Here is a 24081-nt window from a genome sequence, read left to right on the forward strand (position 1 = left end):
ACTATGCCCGCCAAACCTGAGACCTGACCCCACCAACCTACTGCATCCCACTTCTCCCTCTCACAGTCGCCGTCTCCTCCTATCACCAGCACCCTCAGTTCTCCCCCTAGGATTCCAATGTTGACTCAAATGACCCGTCCCTCTGAAACACTCTGGCCCCACAGCCCCACTCCCTCCCCCTTCCCATTCATGTCTTCTTCCCCCACTCACTCTACCCACAAACCCCTTCCTCTCATCCGTTCCCGACTTCTTCTCATCAGCCCCCCACCCCCCTTCTCATTCGCACAACCCACCCCCCTTCTCATCTGGTCCTCTCTCTTCTCCTCTGGTCACCTCCCCTTTGTGTCTTCCAAAGCACCCCACCCCCCTTCAGTCTTCCACCCACCCCCACTTCATCTCCTCCAGACCTCCCCTGCTTCGTGTCTTCACGCACACCTGTGGCCCGTTCCAGTGGTGCAGCTAGCTTTGATTGTCAGTGCTCTAAAATTCTCCCTTGCCAGATGCACACCATGTATGTGCAGTCCGGTAACAGAGTGGCGAGAAACCTGACCCACCATCAACCCGCTATGAATGTCAGGAGGGGAAGATTCCGATCTAATTTCCTCATGTCAGGAAACCGATTTTTTGCATCCCGCATATCTCCCACCGCCGCCCGCCAAGAATCCCTCTGATGTCGGGAGGGGAAGATTCCGCCCATCATGTCAGAAAGGAGAATGAAGGTGAGTTGGGAGTTGAAAAGAGGCTTAAGAACATATTAATGTTGCACAATACAGGCTCTGTCACTGCTGGCCCATGAAGCTGAGAGCCACCTCCTCCATAGGGCTCAGGAGATGCAGGGATTCTTGTCCCCCACCATTTCTGCTCTGTTCCCTTCTATTGTGCCATTTTGTCCTACAAGAGAGGGCAAAATGCCAGTGATTGTGTACCACTCTGTTTGAGTGATGTTCCTGCCAAAGCTGAATAGGTGGAGGTACATGGAGGCAGTGCGAGATGGGTGTGAGATTGATAATATTGATAAGTGTGTGAAGGTAAAGTGAAATATCTGCATGTTAGGCCTGAGTTCTGAGTGTCAGAGGGTGCTCATAGGTGAGTGATAGAGGTGTGGTGCATGGAGTTGCCATGAGCTTGGTGATCAGTGGGAGTTTTTAATGTGAAGACTCCTTTACTGACTTTGACCACCCGTGTGAGGTCATTAACCTCTTGTGGCACTACTTCCAGGTCCACAGGTCCAGACACCAGGAGTGACCTCCTTGACCACATGTTCCCAATCCCTTCTGAAGGTGGTCCTTGAGGGCCTTTGGCACGACTCCGCCCCCCCCCACCCCACCAGCGAGGGCCTTTAGCACCCCCCTCCCCCATGGAACCATGGCATCTCTCCTCCTGCCCAGCTCCACCTCATGCCAAACCCATCACTGGTAGCCTCTCTGCCAAGTGTTAAATTTTCTACTATTTAAATTCCATCAATATTATTTAGCAGAGCTTCCCTTTAAGAGACACACCCTGCCTTTAAGAAGGACAAGTTGGTTGCATCATATGGTATCTACACAATGTTACTTAGCACCATACTGAGCACAGAGGCAGCTGGCAATGAAGAAAAAAGAGGGAACACAGGACCCACTCAACCACATCATACAGTCATGCAGATGAGCTGAATGCACCAAATTTGCTGCCCATCTTGATTGGAACCAGCACAGGCAGGTTGCAAATCTCACAAAAAATGAGACACGCAAATTTCTATGCCTGAATGTCTAATGATACAGTTATTAATTTCCTTACTTTGTCCTTTTACTTACGACTCTCTGATCATTACGCCCCTACTTTTTTTATATTCTTTCTGGGGATTTCATGCAGAATTTTAGGGGCTGGCAAGTTTGCAGGAAGGGGTACCCGTAAAAATTCCCGACTGTCTTTCCCACTGCCTACCAGTCTGACCTGTTTGAGCTTTTACGGGAGGTAGGCAAGACCTACTTAATATAAAAGCAAAAAACTGCGGATGCTGGAAATCCAAAACAAAAAGAAAAAGAAAAAAAGAAAAACTCAGCAGGTCTGGCAGCATCTGCAGAGAGGAACACGTTAACGTTTCGAGTCCATATGACTCTTCAACAGAACTAAGTAAAAATAGAAGAGAAGTGAAATATAAGCTGGTTTAAGAGGATTGGGACAAGTAGAGCTGAATAGGGGGCCAGGGATAGGTGGAGATAGCCAAAAGATGTCATAGACAAAAGGAGCCAAAAGATGTCATAGACAAAAGGACAAAGAGGTGTTGAAGGTGGTGATATTATCTAAGGAATGTGCTAATTAAGGGTAGAAAGTAGGACAAGCAAGGTACAGATAGCCCCAGTGGGGGTGCGGTGGGGTGGGGTGAAGGAATCAAAAATGGCTAAAAGGTAGAGATAAAACAATGGATGAAAATATATTTAAAAATAATGGAAATCCTCCGCCATTTCCGCCAACTCCAGCATGATGCCACCACCAAACACATCTTCCCTTCACACCCCCGGTGGCATTCCGCAGGGATCGTTCCCTCCGGACACCCTGGTCCACTCCTCCATCACCCCCTACACCTCAACCCCCTCCCACGGCACCTTCCCATGCAACCGCAGAAGGTGCAACACCTGCCCCTTTACTTCCCCTCTCCTCACCGTCCAAGGGCCCAAACACTCCTTTCAAATGAAGCAGCATTTCACTTGCACTTCCCTCAGTTTAGTCTACTGCATTCGTTGCTCCCAATGCGGTTTCCTCTACATTGGAGAGACCAAACGCAGACTGGGTGACCGCTTTGCAGAACACCTTTGGTCTGTCCGCAAGCATTACCCAGACCTCCCTGTCGCTTGCCATTTCAACACTCCACCCTGCTCTCATGCCCACATGTCCGTCCTTGGCCTGCTGCATTGTTCCAGTGAAGCTCAACGCAAACTGAAGGAACAGCACCTCATCTTCCGACTAGGCACTTTACAGCCTTCCGGACTGAATATTGAGTTCAACAATTTTAGATCATGAACTCTCTCCTCCTTCTCACCCCCTTTCCGATCCCCCTCACCCTTTTTTTTCCAATAATTTATATAGATTTTTCTTTTCCCACCTATTTCCATTATTTTTAAATGTCTTTCCATCCCTTGTTTTATCTCTACCTTTTAGCCTTTTTTGATTCCTTCACCCCACCCCACCCCCACTAGGGCTATCTGTACCTTGCTTGTCCTGCTTTCTACCTTTAATTAGCACATTCCTTAGATAATATCACCACCTTCAACACCTCTTTGTCCTTCTGTCTATGACATATTTTGGCTATCTCCACCTATCACTGGCCCTCTATCCAGCTCTACTTGTCCTACCCCACTTAAACCAGCTTATATTTCACCTCTTCTATTTTTACTTAGTTCTGTTGAAGAGTCATACGGACTCGAAACGTTAACTGTGTTCCTCTCCGCAGATACCTGCTGAGTTTTTCCAGGTATTTTTATTTTTGTTTAAAACCTCCTTAATGGTCACTTAAGGGCTGCATCCTGTCCAGCGCAATTTTGAGACCAACGGGGGGAGATCAAGAAGAGTGGGAAGGGCTGGCAGGTTACCTTGCTCAGGCTTTCGTGCAAGAAAAAGGGATGCCAACCTCGAGCCCCCTTGGGTGCGAATGGGAGAGCTGGCCTCCACCCTCGGGTGTTCCCTCCCCCATGGCCTTTCCAACCTGACCTTCAACCCTTTTCCCCACTTGGGCTTCTTTCCTGTTCCTGTTGTGAGATCCTGCACTTAACTGTATCCTAGGTTCCCAGCACTTGGGGCAGAATTTTTATGCCTCGCAGGTGGGCACGCACCCGACCCCATTGGGCATAAAATCGTGCGGGCAGACGTAGGGCGAGCGTCCCGATGTCATCCCGCACGCGCGCAATCTTCAGGTCGGTAGGCACACGCGGGTGTTGGAGCCGCACCCACCATCAATTAAAAGGCCACTTAAAGGGTCATTAAAAACCCAACTGATCCAGATTTCACGTTGCCCGTGCAATTTTGCGCTCATCGCATGGGCAAAATGAGCAGGCAGGCAGTTCACATTTTGCAAAACCTCATCGGAGGGTCAGCAGCATTGCCTTTGTGACTAGTGAGGAGTTTAGGAGGTAGTTTGCTGCCGGTTGCCTATTTGAACTTGACAGCTTCATCCCAGTTCTGAACTTTATTCTTAGCATTTCCAGGCTTCATTTTGGGAGTTATTGATGTCTCCAAGGCCCCAGGAGGATTTTGACCATATGGACCCTTCCAGGTATCAGACAGCCTTCTGTAACCCTGGTAATGGGGATTGTGCTCTCTGCTGGAGGCACCTCCTCTGAGGAAGAAGAGGGGGCCAGGTGTCCCAATGTAGCTTTCAGGGGAGCAACCTGTGGGAGGAAAGACGCAGGCACAAGGGGTACAGGGCCAGCCAAGGTGTAAAGGGTTGCAGAAGACGCCACTAACCTGTTGCCGGGGTTTACAGGCAGCGATGCAGCTACCTCAACATGTCCAAGGTGCAGTACCAAAGGAGGCTCTGCCCCTCCAGGGAGACAGTGACCTCCATTTGTGAGATGATTGGGCCTGAGATCACCTCCAACTGTGTGGGTGGAAACCCCATGCCAGTGGCTCTGAAGGTCACAGTGGCCCTCAACTTCTATGCCTCCGGCTCTTTCCAGGAGTCAGTGGGGGATCTTTGTGGAGTCTCCCAATCAGCTGTCCACAGTTGCGTCAAGCTGGTAATAGAAGCTCAGTTCAGGCAGGTAGTGGTATATATTCATTACCGTACGGACGAGGCCAGCCAGGCTGAGCGAGCCAGAGGGTTTGCAGAGATTGCTGTGTTTCCCCGCATTCGGGGTGCGATCGACTGTACACATGTGGCCATCAAGGCGCCAATGGGTCAGCCAGGTGCTTTTGTCGACAGAAAGGGATTCCACTCGATGAACATCCAGATAGTTTGCCATCACAAGATGCAGACACTGCAAGTCTGTGCAAGGTACCCTGGCAGCTCCCACAAAGCTTATATCTTCAGACAGTCACAGGTGCCAAGGCTATTCAGTGCTCCAGCCCAGCTGGATGGATGCCTACTGGGTGACAAGGACTATCTGTTGAAAAGGTGGTTTATCACGCCTCTCTGCCACCCAAGAACAGAGGCAGAGCAACGTTATAACAGGAGTCATGCCTCCACAAAGGAGATGATAGAGGGGACCATAGGTCTTCTGAAGATGCTCTTCTGATGCCTGGGTCGTTCAGGAGGAGCACTACAATACCCCCCAAAGTGGGTGTCACTGAAAGTGGTTGCAGCTGCGCTCTCCACAATCAGGCACTGGCAAAGGGAGACCCGCTGGAGGAAGAGGATCTTGATGCAGCTCCACAAGCCACAGGGGATGAATCCAGTAGTGAGTCAGAAGAGGAGCATGGTGAGGAGAACGATGAGGGCGTGGAGGCAGACCTCTGTATCCTTCAGGAAGGCAGGGACACCAGGGACGCCTTGATCCAATGCTCTTTCAGCTAGCTGCCAAAGATCTGCTTCAACATCATGCCAGGGGCACCACCTCCATCCAGGATGTCTGAAATGACCCTTTCAATTGAACCCAAAGTCCACTCAGTGCCTGTGCAATAAAGTTTAGAGCCACTCACGTCCAGCATTATACACTGGCGTACCCTGCACCAAAAAAAAGTGAAACATACTTAAGCCATTACGACAAAAGTAAAATTTATTAAATTTTCACACTCAAAACAAAGTCCACACCAGTAACCATATAAACAAAACATTACAGAAGATCACCCGTGAACAGTCTCTCTTATGCACGTGGTGCCTTAAACTTACGTTTACAAGTGCTTCTTCTTGGTGCCCCCGCCCTCGCTGGCACCAACATTGGAGACAGCCTGCTGACTCTGATGTCTTGTTGACCTTAATGAACTTGATATTCGTCCCCTGGCCAGTGGAGCCTGTGCTGGCCCCACCTGGGAGGGAGTGCCATGACAGGCATCTCCCCAGGCATCATAGCCTCATCAGATGCCACGGTCACTGGCAGAGGGGTGGAGGAGCTGCTGCCATCATCCAGAGTGCCCTGAGAGAAGCCCACAGAGACAACAAGCAGCTCGTGCACCAACATGAGGTCACCCTGAACCTCCCTGCTCATCATTGATGGACAGGCACCTAGTTGGGATACTGAGTGCCTCAGCCATCTCCCACACTGGCATTGACCACCTGAGGTCATTGCCTGTGTGAGGGCTTGCAGGTCTGAGCGCCACCCCAGGAACCCATGATTCTGTCCTGGAGCTGCCTCTCCATAAGAGTCGCCACTCTCTCATGGCCAAGCACACTGCCTCATCCATTGAGGGTCACAGCAGTCCTTATGCTCCGCATGGACTCCTCCACAACAGACACCATGGCATATACCCTCATGGATCTCTGTCAGATCCGCATGCACATCCCGCTGGACATCCAGCATCTGCTGCCTAATGGGCGACTCCAGAGGCTCATCATCTGCCTTCGACTCAGCATCGTCCTGGTCTCCAGCAGTCCCCCGACTGCCAGCGCCCTGGGCACTCTCTGCCTCCGCCTGCACCTCAAGCGAGTGTGAAGTTCCCTCACCGCTGTGCACCGACCTTCTAGCCGAAGATCTAATGCCCACCGAGGTGCTGGTATCTGCACTATTGCCTGGTTCAGAAAGCAGGTGTGATGCAGGTGCAGCTGAAGCCTGGCGGTCCTCTGGCGTCAGGGGGTGACTCTTCAAGGCCCTGCGAATGAGTGCCACTGGCGAATCTAAGGGAAAACAATGACATGTCATTAGTTTAAGTCATCACACTGTCACTGTGCATGCCAGGCACCCAGGTGAGACAATGCAGATCTGCATCATGGTGACATCGTCTTTCAATGATCAATGGGAACTCCAATTTTGAGGCTCCCATCAATTAAGAGACTACACAAGGATGTTTGCAACATCTGAAACTCTTACTCCTGTGCACTACATTCTTAACTTCATCTGACTCCCCAGCCTCTCCACGACCGACTGAATGAGGTCTGTGGCGGCTCTCCAGCTCCAAGGTGTCCTACTCAAACCTGTCAATATTAGGAGGTTGAGGGACCTCCGCCTGTCCATGACCTCTCAATTTGGTTATGGCTCGTCTTCTCCTGAAACGACACAGGTGCATTGATTAGTCCACTCTCTACTTGAAACACCATTGCAGCCTGGCCAGCCCCACCTTAGGAGCATCTTGCAGGGCACATCCGAGTCATGGCCCTCGAGCCACAAGGCACTCAGTCCAGCAGCCACGGATTACCCACTTGGCCAGCTCTGGCATCATTGACAGTTGGCACTCTGACTCTAACACCCCTGAACTCCACGAGGGGACAGCCATTCCTTAATACTTCACACTGATCCATGCCAACACGGTACTCACCCTTCCCAAGCGCAGCAGGTCGTTGAACCTTTTGCAACACTGCACCCACGTGCGCTGCACAACGTCATAGCTGCTGACTTCGGCTGCCATCTCCTCTCAAGCTTTTTTTTTGTCTGGTGTGGTGGCCTTCTCCTTCCATCTCTGGGAATGAGGGTGTTCCTCCTGGCAGCCACCTTCTCTAAGAGCACTGCAAGGCACTTGACCGAAAAACTGGGGGGGTGGGGGGGAGGTGCGTGAGTGCCTACCCGACCTGCCCTCCTGTCTGGCATCTCCAGCCACTGTCGAGGCCATAGCTTCAGTCTTAAGGATGCAGAGTATATGATTCTTCCCTGGCAGCCTTCAAGGAGCTGCCTCTGCCATTTTTAAACCACCTGCCGGATCGCCATTGGACCCTGCGCTCGGCAGGCCCCATTGGGGCCAATGTTGAGCCATTGGGCCCTGCCCTTCCTGACCATTGGGAAGACGCGTTTCACGCTGGGTGGGACTTAGTTGGCCAGCCAGCATGAAATCGCGGTCGTGGGCCAAACACGGTCAGGGCCCTGTTACCCGATTGGACCCGGGCCTGCCAATCACACGCGCCCGCCAAGGGTAAAATTCAGGCCTTAGAATCTGGGGACACTGCAATCCCAGCAGTAACCATCACTCCCAGAGGTGCTGCTGTGACTACAGAACTACCGGCCAATCAGATTGTCTGGCATCTCTCTGAGATGGGACTTTCCCCAGAGTGAGGGGTGCAAGTCACATCTCCAGCCAGTTAACTCTCTACAGAGTTAATTGGCTGCGAGGCTACTGACCCTGTTGACTTGCCTGCCTTGCGTGTCACTAGCAAAGCCAGCATTTATTGCCCATCTCTCGTTGCCCTTGAGAAGTGGTGATGAGCCACCTTAAACCGCTGGAGTCCATGTGGTGAAGTCATCCCACAGTGCTGTTAGGTAGGGAGGTTCAGGATCTTGACCCAACAACCACGAATGATCAGCAATATACGTCCAAGTCAGCAGGGTAACTTGGAGGTGATGGTGTTCCAATGTGCCAGCTGTCCTTGTCCTTCTAGGTGATGGAGATAGCCACTTTGAGAGCTGCTTTTCCACCGCATTTCCTGCTATAGTTTCCTCATCAGTGATCAGCATTCACTCAAGTAGAGACTATATTTCTAGTTCCTCCAGCAACATCTTTCATGATGCAGGTCCATACTGCGTCCAGATACTCTTGACACATCTTACCCTTAATAGTACCAAAAACAATTCAGTATGAGAATAGCTAATATCCCTGTGAAATAGCTCATCAATGTCAGTTGTGTGGTCCAGTTGCTGTAGCAATTTCCCATCTTGGTCTCCCTCATTTAGCTCCACACAGAGGCTAATGGACCATAATACAAATTGCCCAACTCTTCCAGCAGAAATGGAGCAGAATGGGACCTAAGTCTACCAACAAAGGAGGTTGACCCCATTCTAAATTGTGGGAATGGGGTATTTTAAATAATGGGACGACACCATCCGTAGCCATAAGAATGCATCAGAGATGCCTACCCTGATCCACCTGGAATGCCCTGTGACCCTCTCCAGGCGAAAGGAACAACTTCTTAAACTCTTAAGAGAGCCATTAAGCTTTTATGGAAAGAAAGTGATCGCCTCTAGGATTGATTAACTTAGCCGAAGCAAATTCGGGAGCCTCTCACACCAGCCCTCAGCTGGCACAAGTTCCATTGAGGCCTCATATGGGCATAATGGGAAAAATCCCTCATGTCGCCTTGATATGGTGAAGTGGTGGGGCAGGTGGAAGATTAGCTGACCTTGTCCCAGGTAAAATTTGGTGCAGAAACTTGTTGGAATCATAAATTCTGGACTCCTCCAGTGAGCAATACACATACTCTTTGCCCTCTCCAACCTGAGAGAATTGGGACCCTCAGTTTTTAGTGTTCCCCCCTATAATGTGCCATCTTTCCTATGGTATCCTGTATATAAGTGCAACTCCTCCACCCTTTGCCCACACCTATCCCTTCCAAACAGTTTATAAGTTTCCAATGCTGTATCCCATTTGTGCTCCTCTGCCACCAAGTTTCCATTATACCTACAATGCCTAAACATTTTGTGTGCACTGGGCCATCTAATTAAGCCATTTTTGCTGCCGAACTTTTTGAGCTTGTATATAACGCCATCCATTCACTCCCATTTCTCCATTTATGCTTGACTTTTTTTTCCCTCGCTGTTTTTTCCTTGCCTTGTCTGTGATCTCCTTAGATTCAGCATTGGTTTCTCATACCATAGTGCACACAGGATTTTGTTGCCTCCTGCCTGAACTTCTTGGCTATTACTGTATTTATTACTGCTTTTATTTCCTCCCACCACATCACCTTGCCTTTCAAAGTTGAATAGTTCTCTATTCATCTAACGTTCTTTCATTTAAGGAATCCATCCAGTCAGTACAGGCTTTCTCTTTCCCTGTTGAACCTCAATTCCTTACATGCCTAAAACCTTGCTCCCTACCCTACACTAACCTTTTAGCTGTATGTTGGTCTCTTATCCTAGCTTACCTACCCACTGCTGCATCAATTGTACCTAATGAATGATAGCATGTTAGTTCCTTCCTTAATACTTCTCCTTATTATTTTGAAGGGCCACTGGTTTACACTTGCCAATTGTAGAAATTGGTTGTCCAATTTATTGTATCTTTTTGTCTTTATTTTCATTTAACCTAATAACAGTGCCTTTTAGCAGCTAGTTGCTGCATATGGCAACAAAGCTGTATTCTGATATTTGCTTTTTACGATAAATTGATCATACATTTACAGTAAACTGTTATAAAAATTAAACAAAGTCTATGGGGAAATAACATTATCAGGAAGGCTTATGTCTTCGGCTTGGTTGTGCTTCTCCGTAGTCTTACGTAGTTGTTTGGTAGTCCAGAGCTTGAGTATTGCTGCAAAAAGAGACATGTCTAAGCTTGTTGTCTTGCACTCATCAGGACACTTCACAAGAATACCAATATATAAGGGAAAATTTATACTGTATGTGAAGAGAGTGCTAATTGTTTGGCAAGTGGGCTCTGATTGGTAGAGACGTTGTCATTGAGAATGCATCAGTGATGGTGACTGACAGTTAACTGTCAAGCATTGTTTGAAATTTAAACCAGGCAGTTTTACCTTGATTGGTCAAGGCATTGCCCTGAGGAATGAGTCAGTGAATGGCTTTCACTTATTTTCTTTAGTTGAAACAAGCGCAATGTGTGTACATGTTCTTTTTGTCTTAAGTAAGTAATACTCCAATACATTACAGTTTGCTACCCCAATCAAAATGGTGAAGGCTAAAGGAGAATCTGTCTTTATAGCTGAGTTCATTCTAATTACCTTGCTCTATGTTAGTTTGGAAGCCTATGTTCCAAACCCCAGAGGGTCAATCAACCTATTTCTGTCCTTTTCCCTTACTGGAATTTTGAAGCTATTGGCCTGCAAATTTGGACATTAACCAGCTTACTAAGTCCAGGTAACACACATGCATCTCGGCCTTAATTCGACCTCTCTACCTAACAATATTGTGGGTGTTCTTAGTCAATTGGACTGCAGAGATTCAAGATGGGGCTTACCACCACCTTCTCAAGAGCAACTAAGGATGAGCAATAAATGCTGGTCTTACCAGTGATGTTCACATCCCATGAAATGAATAAACAGTGGGAAAGGAGTCTGGGCTAGCGACAGGAGCACACAACAGCAACATTGAAAGTGACAAATAATTTATATAAATTAGAGTACAGCACTTTTTGCAGGATCCATTGTAGATTTTTACATTGTAGATGCTTCACACGTCACAAGCCGAACATGCACAGCACAACATGGCACCAACCAGTAGGAAAGCACCCGTACTTGACTTATAATGGCATCCTCCTGAACCCACATCAACAAAACATCAACCACATGCTGTCAATTACCAATTCCTCCCCCTGCTACCAATCTCTATGATTTAGCTACCAATTGTATCGCAACCCCCACCACCCTCCTCACCCCCCCATACCTGGCTACCAATTGCCCCATCCTCTCATTTACCTGACAGCTGCTGCTAACATCACACTTCAATAATGCCCCTCATGCACTGCAGCTCTCTCACCTTGTGGAAATTAGGCCTAATATTGGGGCTGCCTTGGAGCCTGCCATTCAGACATAGGGAATAGTACCATGTCCACCACACCACCACCCCAACCCCGTGTAGCCAAAAATGGGAATGCGTGAATTGCTACCACATTGAATTTACATTCAAATGAAATAGACACATATATCTCCATCTAAATCTCTGGAGCTTGGGTTTTCATTTTTGGTAGAAATGAAAATTATTCAGATTAGCAGATAAATCATCATTCTAAATGCCACTAGTGCAACAATGCTCATATGCTGCTGAAGCCCTCACTCATGCCATCAGATCTTTTACATTCTGTAATCAATGCCATGCCTTCAGCTTAAAAACATTGGAAACATGATCAACAGGAAATACATTTTATCGCAAGTAGATCATGAAAAATAATTTCCAGGGTTCCTCTCTTTTGGGATTTCAGCCTTAACTAAGAAGAAAATCAATTTAAACACATTTAGGGAACAGCACAAAAATATGCTATACATCTCATCTTATCAATATATCCTTCAATTCCTTTCTCCCTCATGCACTTATCTAGCTTTCCCTTAAAAACATCTGTGTTATTCAACTCAAGAACTCCATTTGGTAGCAAGTTCCACAGTCTCACTGCTCTCCGGGTAAAGAAGTTTCTCCTGAATTACTTGCTGGATTTATTAATGCCTATCTTATATTTCTGACCCCTAGTTTTGTACTCGTCTAGAAGTGGAAACATATTTTCCGCATCCACCTTATCAAATCCCTTCATAATTTTAATGACCTATATCAGGTGACTTCTCAGTCTTCCCTTTTCAAGAGAAAACATCACTGAATATGTTTAACCCAAACATAAAGATATATTTAGCAAAAACGTCATTTACCTTCACATTTTCAATAGGAAATTCTGCATATACTATTGGTCCACATCAAGTGATGTTGTTGCATTAGTGGCATGGCAAAAACCAGATGTCCGAAATGTGGTCAGTTAGCATAACCTAGTTCAGGCAACAGTTCCCATTACTCCCTCAATGATTGTTATGTAACAGCTTGCTGTGAACTATGACATTGTGCTTCTTTGGTGGACAGCATCAAGCATCATTTGATGTCCCCCAAATTGAATGGCCCCCTCTCTGGCTAGACTCACATATGAAGGCACTGGAGGGCTGCTAATACTCAGGCAACTGTATCCAAACCAGAGTCTCTGCTCAGACCTTGATTATAATTTCATCCTATTTGGCCCAAAATTGAGCTTCCACCTCCAATACCACCTGTAACATCGTCTCTCAGCTCTGGTTTATCTCACATGCTGCTAAAGCCCTCAACCATGCCATGAGATCTTTTACAATTCACCTGAAAATTGAGGCAGGGCCAGTTCAACATTTCATCCAAAAGATGGTAGCTTTGACTGTGCATCACTTCCTCAGTGCTGCACTGATGTATCAGCCTGGGTTATGTGCTCATGTCTCTGGAGTGGAACTTGAACCTTCAACCTTCTGACTCAGGCAGAAGCGCTACCACTGAGCCACAGCGGACACTGTGGAAAAGTTGGATGGGGAGCCTTAGATTTCCAAAAGACTAAGAAATGCTTCAGTGATGTTGAAACCCTTTCAAAGGTTGGTCGAACTCAGCATAGGCCACAGGTTGAACCTGAGACCTTCCTGATTTCTGTGACAGGCTTGCATACATTTTGTACAATATCTTGGTTGTACATGTAAGACTTGTGGTCAGCTTGTGATTTTCTTTACAGCTTAGATGTTCCTTTATGTCAAAGTAGAGAATCAAATAAAGTGACGATGATGCATGTGTTAAGACATACATGTGTACAATGTATGCATGAGTAAGTGTACAAAATAATGTAATTTCTCATTTAATGGATGTAGCATTTGTAAAAACATGTTCAAGGTTAAATTTTGAAGTATACATAGTCAAAAAATGTTTACAATGTGAACTGTTGAGCTGCAGAACATACAACTTAACAAGACATTAACATGTGAATGAGCAGGTAGACTATGCATGTTTAAACTGCTTCCAAAGTTTTGTGAAAGTCATACACATTTTTTCATAGACTAGCATAGCAAATAAGCCAAGATGAAATTGTAGAAAACTGAAAGCGTATATTTTAAATGCTACAAAACAAATTCAATCATTAGAGGGCCAGGGTGACTTAAGAAATAACTGAATTAAAAACAGAAGCACATTTCAGTTGCTATTTATATTTATTTTCAATGTCATTTACTTATATCCTATACACAGACTTCCCAATCAACAAAATTTGAGTATTAATGTTAGTACAAAATGACAGAAAACTGTGTCTCACAAAACTTAAATATTAAATAAATGTCACTGTAAAGGAGATTTCTAATGTTACAAAAAAACTAAAAAAAAGCTAACTCTTGGAAAACAATAATTGAAATTATAAATAGGAAGCACAATAGAATGTTAAGGTTTGTGCTTTCATAAGGCTTTAATACTTTGACCCGGTCCTCAGCCATGAGAGGAAGCTTGCCTCCTCTGAAACTGCAGGATATGAGTTTCTGTTCAAAGAACTTCCGGTTCTTTGATGGTATTGATTGGCTGATATACTTCACACCACTGCTTCTTTTTTAGAAAAAACAACTTAAGAAAAGTCCATATAAAGAAAGATTTTCACGAGTGTCTCTGGTTCATATCCTGTGATTATCTGTTTCCATGTTGGGACTTGAGGACCAATTAGTTGAAATTCCTGAGCAATATGAAGCCATTTTTGCAGAACTTCAAAAGGTAGCCAGATACATTTTGCTAATTTTATATTTACATTACTTTTGCTTCTTTTTAAAGATGCACACAACCCTCTCATCGCTCCTATCATTCCTCCTCCCACCCCCACACCCCCACTGTCGCACCCAACCCAACCCTGCTGCCTCACTCCCTATACACATATAGGGAATGTTGGAAACTTGTTGCTACCACTCTGCCAGTACTGCCGTGTATCTGACCACTGGAAACCATTAATCAAAGCAGTCTAAATCCAGTGCAAGCACAGTAGATCTATATCAGTAGGATTAACAATATATCACATGGTCCCTGTGATCTCCTGGACTGTTTTTTGATCGCCTGAGGGGAATTTTCCAGAGTAGCTTTTCCTTTGGCCTTGGGTTTTTCTTTGAGTTTTTTTGCCTCTTGATCACATGGGTGCAGAGGTGGAAGTGGGAAAGTTTGGGGATGCTATGAAGTGTCTAATCATGATGCTCCAGTCATTTTGAGTATGGGAAAGAGTTGATGAACCAGCTGATTTTCTTGCTGTCATTTTCACATGATTGTAAAAAATGTATCCCCTGCCCACTGCTATGCAGACCAGTTTATTATTCAAACTGCACAAACAAATATATGCCTAGTTTTTGCTCTGAGGCTGCTGCCATGTTGGAGTCACCACGAGTGGGAGGGCGATTTTCAACTGTTGGTCCCTCGCTTCTTGTCTGTAAAACAGGGACTTTGTGCACTGATCTGCCAACCTGAATCAGTTTTCAAGCAGTTATGTAACTGCCGCCCAGCACTCCCACTCAAAGCAGGTAACAGACTGCTTAAATATGCAAATTGGGGTCCTACGTAATTACAATTTTTGTGGAGAAGGGGAAGGGGCACGTCAGCCCCACTTTCTCCAGACAACTAACTTATGATATTTAAAGGAATTGTCATGGGGCTCTCCAGAAAGGTATGTGCTATTTTTAGACTTTTGGAAGGAGGGGCTGGTGTGCTCCAGGACCCACTGGGCCTGCTGCTGACCCATGTTCAAGCCAGCCCATGGCATTGACACCCCAGCTTACCCCACTTCCTCCAACAGCAGCCTGCTGGTCAGCTGCATACAATCAGCCAATTTTTCACTGTAGGAAGGGGTAAACTACAGTGAAATGCCCGTTTGGCTTGGCAGCTTGCCAGAAAAACTCCAGAGGCATGAGGCTGAAAATGATTTGGGACTCCTGAGTCAGCACCACAGGCACACTAACAACATTGTGCCCAGTTGGCACACAAATGGATTACCTTTCCCTTGATGATTGGCACCAAACATGAACGCAAAGTGTTGAAAAGAACAGGGACTAAGCAATGTAAATCAAAAATAACAAAATAAAACAGAAATTGTTGGAAATACACAGCATCCAGAAAGATATAAGACAATTTATTACCTTTTGGATATTTGCCCTTTATCAAAACCCCAATATACTTTACCCCTAAATTTGCAAGTTCTTTTATTAAAATGAAGTGACTGCTACAGTGGCAAAGAAAGGTGAATTGGTCCGTTGATGTTCACTGTTTTATGCAGGTAACTTTTAATCTGTTTCTCAGTGATCTTATTGAGGGAGGAAGGTTGGGCAGGAATTGGTAAAACTCCCTGCTCTCCTCTGGATTTTTAAAATTCATTCACGGGATGTGGGCTTCATTGGCTGGGCCAGCATTTATTGCCCATCCCTAGTTGCCCTTGAGAAGGTGGTGGGGAGCTGCCTTCTTGAACCACTGCATTCCATGTGGTGTAGGTACACCCACAGTGCTGTTAGGAAAGGAATTCCAGGATTTTGACCCAGTGACAGTGAAGGAATGGTGATATATTTCCAAGTTAGGATGGTGAATGACTTGGAGGGGAACTTCCAGGTGGTGGTGTTCCCATCTATCTGTTGCCCTTGTCCTTCTAGATGGTAGTGGTCATGGGTTTGGAAGGTGCTGTCTCAGGCACCTTGGTGAATTCCTGCAGTGCATCTTGTAGATGGTACACACTGCTGCTACTGTGCGTTGGTGGTCGAGAGACTGAATGTTTGTGGATGTGGTGCCAATCAAGTGGGCTGCTTTGTCCTGGACGATGTCAAGCTTCTTGAGTGTTGTAGGAGCTGCACTCAACCAGGCAAGTGGGGAGTATTCCATCACACTCCTGACTTGTGCCTTGTAGGTGGTGGACAGGCTTTGGGGAGTCAGGAGGTGGGTTACTCGTCATACGACTCCTAGCCTCTGAACTGCTCTTGTAGCTACAGTATTTATATGGCTAGTCTAGTTCAGTTTCTGGTCAATGGTAACCCCCAGGATGTTGATTGTGGGGGATTCAGTGATGGTAATGCCATGGAACATCAAGGGACAATGGTTGGATCCTCTCTTGTTGGAGATGATCATTGCCGGACACTTGTGTGGTGCGAATGTTACTTGCCACTTGGTTGTCCAGGTCTTGCTGCATTTGGACATGGACTGCTTCAGTATCTGAGAAGTTGGGAATGGTACTGAACATCGTGCAATCATCAGCTAACATCCCCACTTCTGATCTTATGATGGAAGGAAGATCATTGATGAAGCGGCTGAAGATGGTTGGGCCGAGGACACTGCCCGTAGGAACTCCTGCAGCGATTGTGAGATCTTAAACATCCAGCAGAACAGGCAGATGTGATCGTGCTTTAATATCTCATCACGATAGAGCTCTCCCTTAATACAGGGCTGAGTGTCAGCCTAGATTACATGTTCAAGTGTAGGGCAAACTAGTCAGACACTTATAATTGTACATCAGAATAACGATATAATTGATTGTTGTGACTGGAATTCCCCTCACATGCCGGTAAAGGATGACTTTAATGTTGCTTATGTGACAGATTGCAAGAATTACCCAAATGTCTGAATAAGGAAAAGTAATCACAGAGATAATGAACACTACAGTAATATTAGGTTTCCTGATCTTTTGTTGGAATTCCCAAAACTACCCCTAAGTGGCTGATTCAATTCAATAGTAAAACAGAATCTAAAAGTATGAACGAACATACAAGTGTAAATGACGTGCAATATATACATTTCAGGAATCTTATCACATTACAGAATAACATTGCCACTGTTATGATAACAAAGGTTGGAATTTAGATGTTTATGTTTTTCCTCTTCCTGTTAGCTGTTAGTTTATTTTCTTTCTGCATGCAAGAATAACCAACTTTCATGTGTATTAAGAAATGTGTAAAACAGCATAGATGAAAACTCCACACTGTGTGCATGAATAGGAGAGGCACTTAAGTTAAAAAGTCAGAGCAAATATACATGTGCTGCAATTTCCTCATCCTTGCTTTATTGGTAAGTTTTCAAGCATGTGTGTGTCACTGGCACAGTTTAGGGTAATGCAAGTGATCCATCTTTTTGATGTCGTGTACAGAGCTACAACAATGGATATTTATGACATCCAAGGGGATAATGTCTGTGGCCAATTTCATCAAAACAGTCTGTCTCCAAACATGTGTACGTAAAGACAAGATTTGCTCTTAGATGGACCAGCAACCTTGCATAATTGACCAAGAGGAAATATGCTTCAACTACCAGCTTGGTTTTCAACTGAGGCAGCTTGAGACTCAACTTTACAACCATCTGCTTCCAATGAAAGCACTTACTTAATAATGATTATACAATTACCACATAACATGCAGAAATGTCAATCATATTCTAACAGTGGTGAATTTTTTTTATTCTTTGATGGGATGTGGGTGTCGTCAGCAAATCCAGCCTTTCTTTCCCGTACCTAATCGTCCTTGGATGTGGCTTGCTAGGCCATTTCAGAGGGCAGTTAAGGGTCAACCACATCGCTGTGGATCTGAAGTCACATATGAAGGCCAGACCAGATAAGGATGGCAGATTTCCTTCCCTAAAGAATATTTAAAAACCTGAAGGGTCATGGTCACCATCGCTGAGACTAGCTTTCAATTACAGATTTTATTAATTAAATTTAAATTCCACTATGGTGGATTTGAACCTGTGTTCTCAGAGCATTAGCCAGAGCCTTTGGATTACTAGCCCAGTGACATTACCACTATACCACCATCTCTCCCTGAGGTCTGAACAGTTGAAAAGATATTGTCCCTGCCTGCTTGCCTGATCAGGAGACTTGTTGCATTTCTTCTTATACTGCAGCCAATTGATCGTTGAGTTGTATTTGTGGCTGTATGTTGCTCACAAGTAACAGACCACCCATCACATAACAAAAATGAAACATCTCATATATCAACCAGGCAAGTGCAACTTCTTAAAAGGGATTATCATTCTTTCCATCTCCATTTCTTCTTGTGCTGGATGATGAACTTGGCTGGAAGAAGTACCCCCAGAGAGTAGCCCCAGGTTTTCTGATAGAGCTGTTGCTGGCAGAGGTCAGAGGCAGGAGGTATATGCTTTTCCCCCATAAAATAGGAAGAATATGCCTTATAACCTTTTCAAAAAGGCATGGTTAGAGTTGGCAGAGGAAGTTAGTAACAGGAGCATCAATCACTCCATGGACCTGGATCCATTACGACTGGGTGGAGCAAGGCATTACGTATATAGCACTGAGGACTGATTGAGAACAGCTAGTTAGGTGTGAAAGTTACTTTCAAGGTTTGTATCATCTGATACATATTCATCTCTGAAGATTTCAGTTGAACTGTCTTGTTGCAGTGATTTTATGCCGGTAATGCAGTAACTTATTGTACTAATAGGTTAACTGGTGCTATAGTTCCCTGATACCTACCGCCAAATTGAACAATAGTGTTCTTTTATTCCAGTAACATCAGACAATGCACCACATAATTTTCATTCAGTATATTTTCTAGTGTTGTTGCTGCCTTTGTTTTGAAACAAGGAAGAACGGGGAGAAGGGGGAGAATGGCACTAAGGGATTGCTCATTCAGAGAGCTGTTGCAGACACAATGGGCTGAATGGTCTCCTTCTGCGCAGTAACAATTCTGTGATTCAGTGTAGGAGGAAGCTCAATGATCTCCCTGGATTAACAAAGATAATACAGCTTCACCTTTCCCCATTTCTTGCATGGTAACTGGTCAGTCCTCCCCTCCATCCTTTAGCAATCAGAGCAATGAACATGCCTGCATCGCATTCCTCACCACCTATCACATGGTAACACTATGTCACTTCTTATGATCACTCCTAACCCACGCATTCCTTGCTGCCTTCACTGCTTCCACTCAGGGCATGTTCCTCTCATTTGCTCTTAATTGCTAAGGGAGGGAGGGAGGGAGGAACTTAAAACAATCACTAGAGCACAGATAAGCGCACATGAGCAGTATATTAGCATGGCTAGAGGATGGCTAACTATCAGAAAAGAGAGGGGTGGTCAATGAGTTTCAAACTCTTTCGAGTTATCAACAGTCACAGATTGCAACTCTTTCGAGTATAATCACAGTTCTTGGTTTTCCGGGAGTGGGACATGAACCCACAACCCTCTGATTCAAAGGCAAGGGTGCTATGAACTGAGCCACAGCTGACTATCAGAAAAGAGAGACTCAGGATAAATGGGTCATTTTCAGGTTGGCAGACTGTAACTAGAGGGGTGACACAGGGATCAGTGATGGAGCCTCAACTATTTAAAATCTATAATAATGATTTGATGAAGGGGCCAAATTTGCTGGCAACACAAAAACTAGATGGGCAAGCAAGTTGTGATGACATAAAGGCCTGGATCTTGCAGTCAGCAGTGAAGCAGAGGCATACGCCGTTGACTGCATCACAAACTATGTTCCTACTAATTTTGTAGGCTGCAGCAGGAACTTGCTCTTCCAACTGCAGCATGGATCCAACGGGGAGGTGAATAGGGAGCCTAGTGGTGAGGTACAATTCCAGCAAAGCCTCTTTGTTGTCATGAGCTGAAAACACATATTTTGAAGTCTGCCATCAGCTCAATAATAGATAAGTGTTTGTACTGGTTTTCAATTTTTTTCTTTGACCTTCTTTTAATTCCGGCTCCATCCTCTCCTGGGGCGTGGGGGTGAGGAGAGTGGGAAGTTCAGGGAGTAGATCTTGAGGAGCAAGGGATGACGGGCTAAGGGTAGGAATGCAGAGCCTGGGGTGCCGGGGTTGCCAGAGGGGTGAGGGGGTTGATGGTGGGAAGGTTGCAGAGTCAGGAAAACAGAGGGAGTATTTTGACACTCCTGCTGACTTAAAGGGTTGCGCTCCTGAGCAGGCTCCACACCTGCTAGGAACAGCCTTAAATAAATCAGAGCAAATACAAGTGTAATTCCAGGTCAATCAGTCCAAACTTACATGCTGACAGGTCCTGCCGAGACAATCAGCATGCCCCCCCACCCCCCGCCCCCAGAGCTCATTCAGGTGAACAGCAACTTCCAGCTTTGAGCATGGTGGGCTCCCTGAAAGTTTCAGTGTTGTTGTAGATGTGGCAGAAGTCTCAGCAAGGGTGCCCAGCAGCCTTCACTGTGTCTGCAGTGACAGTGCTGCTGCGGTGAATGCAACAAGAGAGGGCGGGGCAAAATGGAGGCGCAAATGGCTGGAGATAATGGCAGCCACTTCTTCACCACCAGCACTATCCATGACACCAGTTTCCCGGAGAGAGTCATGCAATTGGAAGCCTCTGCTTGCGGATCATCTCAGGCTTGCCGATTTGCATCTTTAACGTGTGGGTTGTAAATTATTTCAATGGCACTCTGACCTTCTGCTGAGCACTCGCCGCCTGTGAGTTGATCAGGTGCAGACACTGCAGGAATCCTGTGCGCCACTGGTAAAAGTCCTTTGTCCTTGGAAATTTCCTGCAAATTGCTTCATTAACCTCGATTGGATTCCCACCATTGGTAGGTGGGTTGGCGTCAACACACCTAAGCCCTCTCTGGGAAAAGTGGGAGGAGGTGGGAATACACCACCGTTCCTGTCCAATGTCATTTTTCCTGTTTTTCTTTATTCTTTCTTGGGGTGTGGACATCATTGGCAAGGCCAGCATTTGTTGCCCATCCTTAATTTCCCTTGAAAGTGCCTTGCTAGGCCATTTCAGAGGGCAGCTAAGAGTCAACCACATTGCTGTGGGTCTGGAGTCACATGTAGACCAGACCAGGTAAGGATGGCAAATTTCCTACCCTAAAGGACATTAGTGAACAATCGATGATAGTTTCATGGTCACCATTATTGAGACTAGCTTTCAATTCCAGGTTTTATTAACTGAATTTAAATTTCACCTGCTGCCATGGTGAGATTTGAACTTGAGTCCACTAGGCATTAGCCTGGGCATCTGGATTACTAGTCCAGTGACATTAACACTACGTCACCATCTCCTGCCCCACCCCCACCCCCCAACTCCAAACCCACCTCCAAGGGGGTCATAAAATTCCCCCCCATTGTGTTCAATTTTGCACACCACACTGTCGGGAGGACAGGTTTTGAGAGGGCACAGGCAAGATTTATTAGAATGGTTCCAGGGATGAGTGATTACAGTTAAATGAATGGAATGGAGAAGCTGGGGTTGTTCCCCATAGAGAAGAGAAGACTAAGACAAGATTTGATAGTTCTGTTTAAATCATGAAGCGTTTAGGTAGAGTAAATAAAGAGACACCGTTTCCAACAGTGAAAGGGTCAATAGCCAGAGGACACAGATTTAAGGCGACGGGTAGGAAACAAACAACATGAGGAAAAGCTTGGTTGGGATTTGGAATGCACTGCCTAACAGGGTGGTGGTTATAGATTCAATAGTAGCTTTCAAAAGGTAATTGAATAAATACTATACTTGAAGGAGAAAAGGATTGCAGGGATACAGGGAAATATTGGGGAGTGGAACTAACTGGATTGCTCTTTGAAAGAGCAAGTGCAGGCTTGATGGGCTGAATGGCCTCCTTTTGTTTGATGATTCTATGATACTTGCATTATAGGATTCCAATCTGCATGAGATTCATGATGTTCCCATCTGGCAGCAATGAGAGTCTCAGCTGTTGGGAAGTCCGCTTGGTTAATGTGGTGCTGGGTGGGAACCAAGCTGCAATGGGGCGATAAGTAAAAATGCCCGATTCTAATCCTTCACACACCCTGTTCTTATGGTATGTGTTTTAAAATATCATTCTGATGCGTACAGTGCAATCCAATTGCACCTATGATCAGCTGGATTAAGTAATATAGACCAACACCAATCCTTGAGAAAAGGGCCTTAAACCTCAAAGACGCAGAAGAGACCTTACAGATCTGAAGGTGGGTGATAGACTAGCAACATTAACCCTGCCTTGCCCTCTCCATAGATGCACCCTGACCTGCCTTACTTATCTAAATCAAGCAGGCTATTCTCATTTACAACTGTCTTTGTGATCACAAATATATTGCTATTTAATTTTACCACTTTAGGCACTAAAGTACATGAAATCTGCAGTAAGTATATATGTACTCTTCCCTGTATTCTTTTCCATTCTCACATCCATGGTATCTTGCTAAATTGGGAGAAGTGGGACCTCCCAGGTCACAGGTCAACATACTTCCTTGCTCAACAAACTCAAGTACTTGGCTATAGTGGGAAAAGAAAATGGCCGATTTTTAAACCATTTATTCCTGTGTTCCTTCAGTGACACTGGTAAAATTTGTTTTTTATGCAAAATAGGAGCTAGAAGTCAGTTGACACTGGAACTTGAGTGTCTAAGCTGGTGTCTTGTGTTATAATTATTCAAGCAACCCAACTGTTAAAAATTGCCAGTTTGCAAGGTGGCTTAAATAGCCCTGAGGCTATTCTATTTCAGGTAAACAAACTATGCTGATTTTTTAAACATAAAAAGCAAGTATTAATAGATATGTGTGTTAACAATTGAGGTCAGCATGGACTGGTTGGGCCGAAAGGCCAGTTTCTGTGCTGTGTGTTCTCTGTAATTCTATGTGAAAGAATGATAAATGGAGAAATGAATTATGAATACCCTGACTACTGTCGGGATGAGGCTGGTAACAGCTGGCTGTGGGCTGTGTTCTCGGATGTTTCTGAATGCACCTAGGTTGAAAATTGAGGACCCCCGCTGACCTCATAGATGGCTGATTAAGATATTGTGTAACTGAACACAAAAATCTTCAAGTGCTTGCATTTAACATTTCATCTTTTCTTTACTAACCTTCTGAAGTTTCTGTTTTGCAGCAGGACAAGGAAAGAGTTAACAGGAATTTTCACTGCTCTGAAATACATAAAGTATTTTCTTTTTTTTCGTGTATTTTCGTGTGTTCTTCGGATTGCTTCAGCCGGAATTATAACTAACATAAAAATATGTAACATTCGGGTTAGACAGCGGATTAATCTTATCAAATGACATTGACTGCAAGTTGTTGCAAAGTCAGTGATGCTAACAGTGGGAACTATGTATAATATTTTACTAAGCATTACCGGATTCTCATTTCAGTTAAGTCATGTTTTACAGTAAACCCCGTCTGAATGACCAGTTTCGTAAGTGTGGTGAAATGACCTGTAGCAACATAAATGCGGAACAATAGAACTGTACCACACAGAATAAGGCTACTTGGCCCAGCACGCCTGCAATACCTTAAAGAACTATCACCAAGCTGCGTATCCCTTTTCCATTGTTTCTTTTCAAAATATTTATCCAGCTCCTTTATGTTTTTTTTAAAAATAAAGTCAATCCGCATTCTGCTTCCACCTAATATTGAGTTGAATGGCAGACACTGTTGGGGGGAGGGGAGTAGAAATCCCAGTTGTTTCTAATTGATGGGCTATGGAGGGGTGGGGTGCGAAGGATTGGTATGGGGAGGTAACTATCAAAGCGGCGGCTTTGGACATTGCAGCCATTCGGCTGGGCTGGGGGGGGGGGGGGGGGCGGGGGAGAAGAGAGAGTGAGGGAAGGGGGGGGTTAGCTGGGGTGGGGGAGGGTAGTGACGCTCA

The 24081-nt window shown here is 45.4% G+C and overlaps 1 long non-coding RNA gene across 4 annotated transcripts in view; it reads right to left on the reverse strand.

Moving 5' to 3' along the window:
• LOC144690800 (uncharacterized) overlaps positions 1-23995 on the reverse strand; it is a 203152-nt gene extending 179157 nt beyond the window's left edge. For 2 of the 4 annotated variants that reach the window (XR_013578967.1, XR_013578968.1), the window contains exons 1-2: positions 23725-23995; positions 23303-23362 (exon numbers count right to left, since the gene is read on the reverse strand). This is a non-coding gene — a long non-coding RNA (uncharacterized LOC144690800). Of the gene's footprint in view, positions 1-9955; positions 10300-16842; positions 17100-23302; positions 23363-23724 lie in introns of those variants that run through there. The other 2 variants (XR_013578965.1, XR_013578966.1) reach the window with 2 other exon arrangements.
• Between the last annotated feature and the right edge of the window lie 86 nt (positions 23996-24081).

This window comes from Cetorhinus maximus, chromosome 15 (genome assembly GCF_964194155.1).
Source record: "Cetorhinus maximus chromosome 15, sCetMax3.hap1.1, whole genome shotgun sequence".
Classification (NCBI taxonomy): domain Eukaryota; kingdom Metazoa; phylum Chordata; class Chondrichthyes; order Lamniformes; family Cetorhinidae; genus Cetorhinus; species Cetorhinus maximus.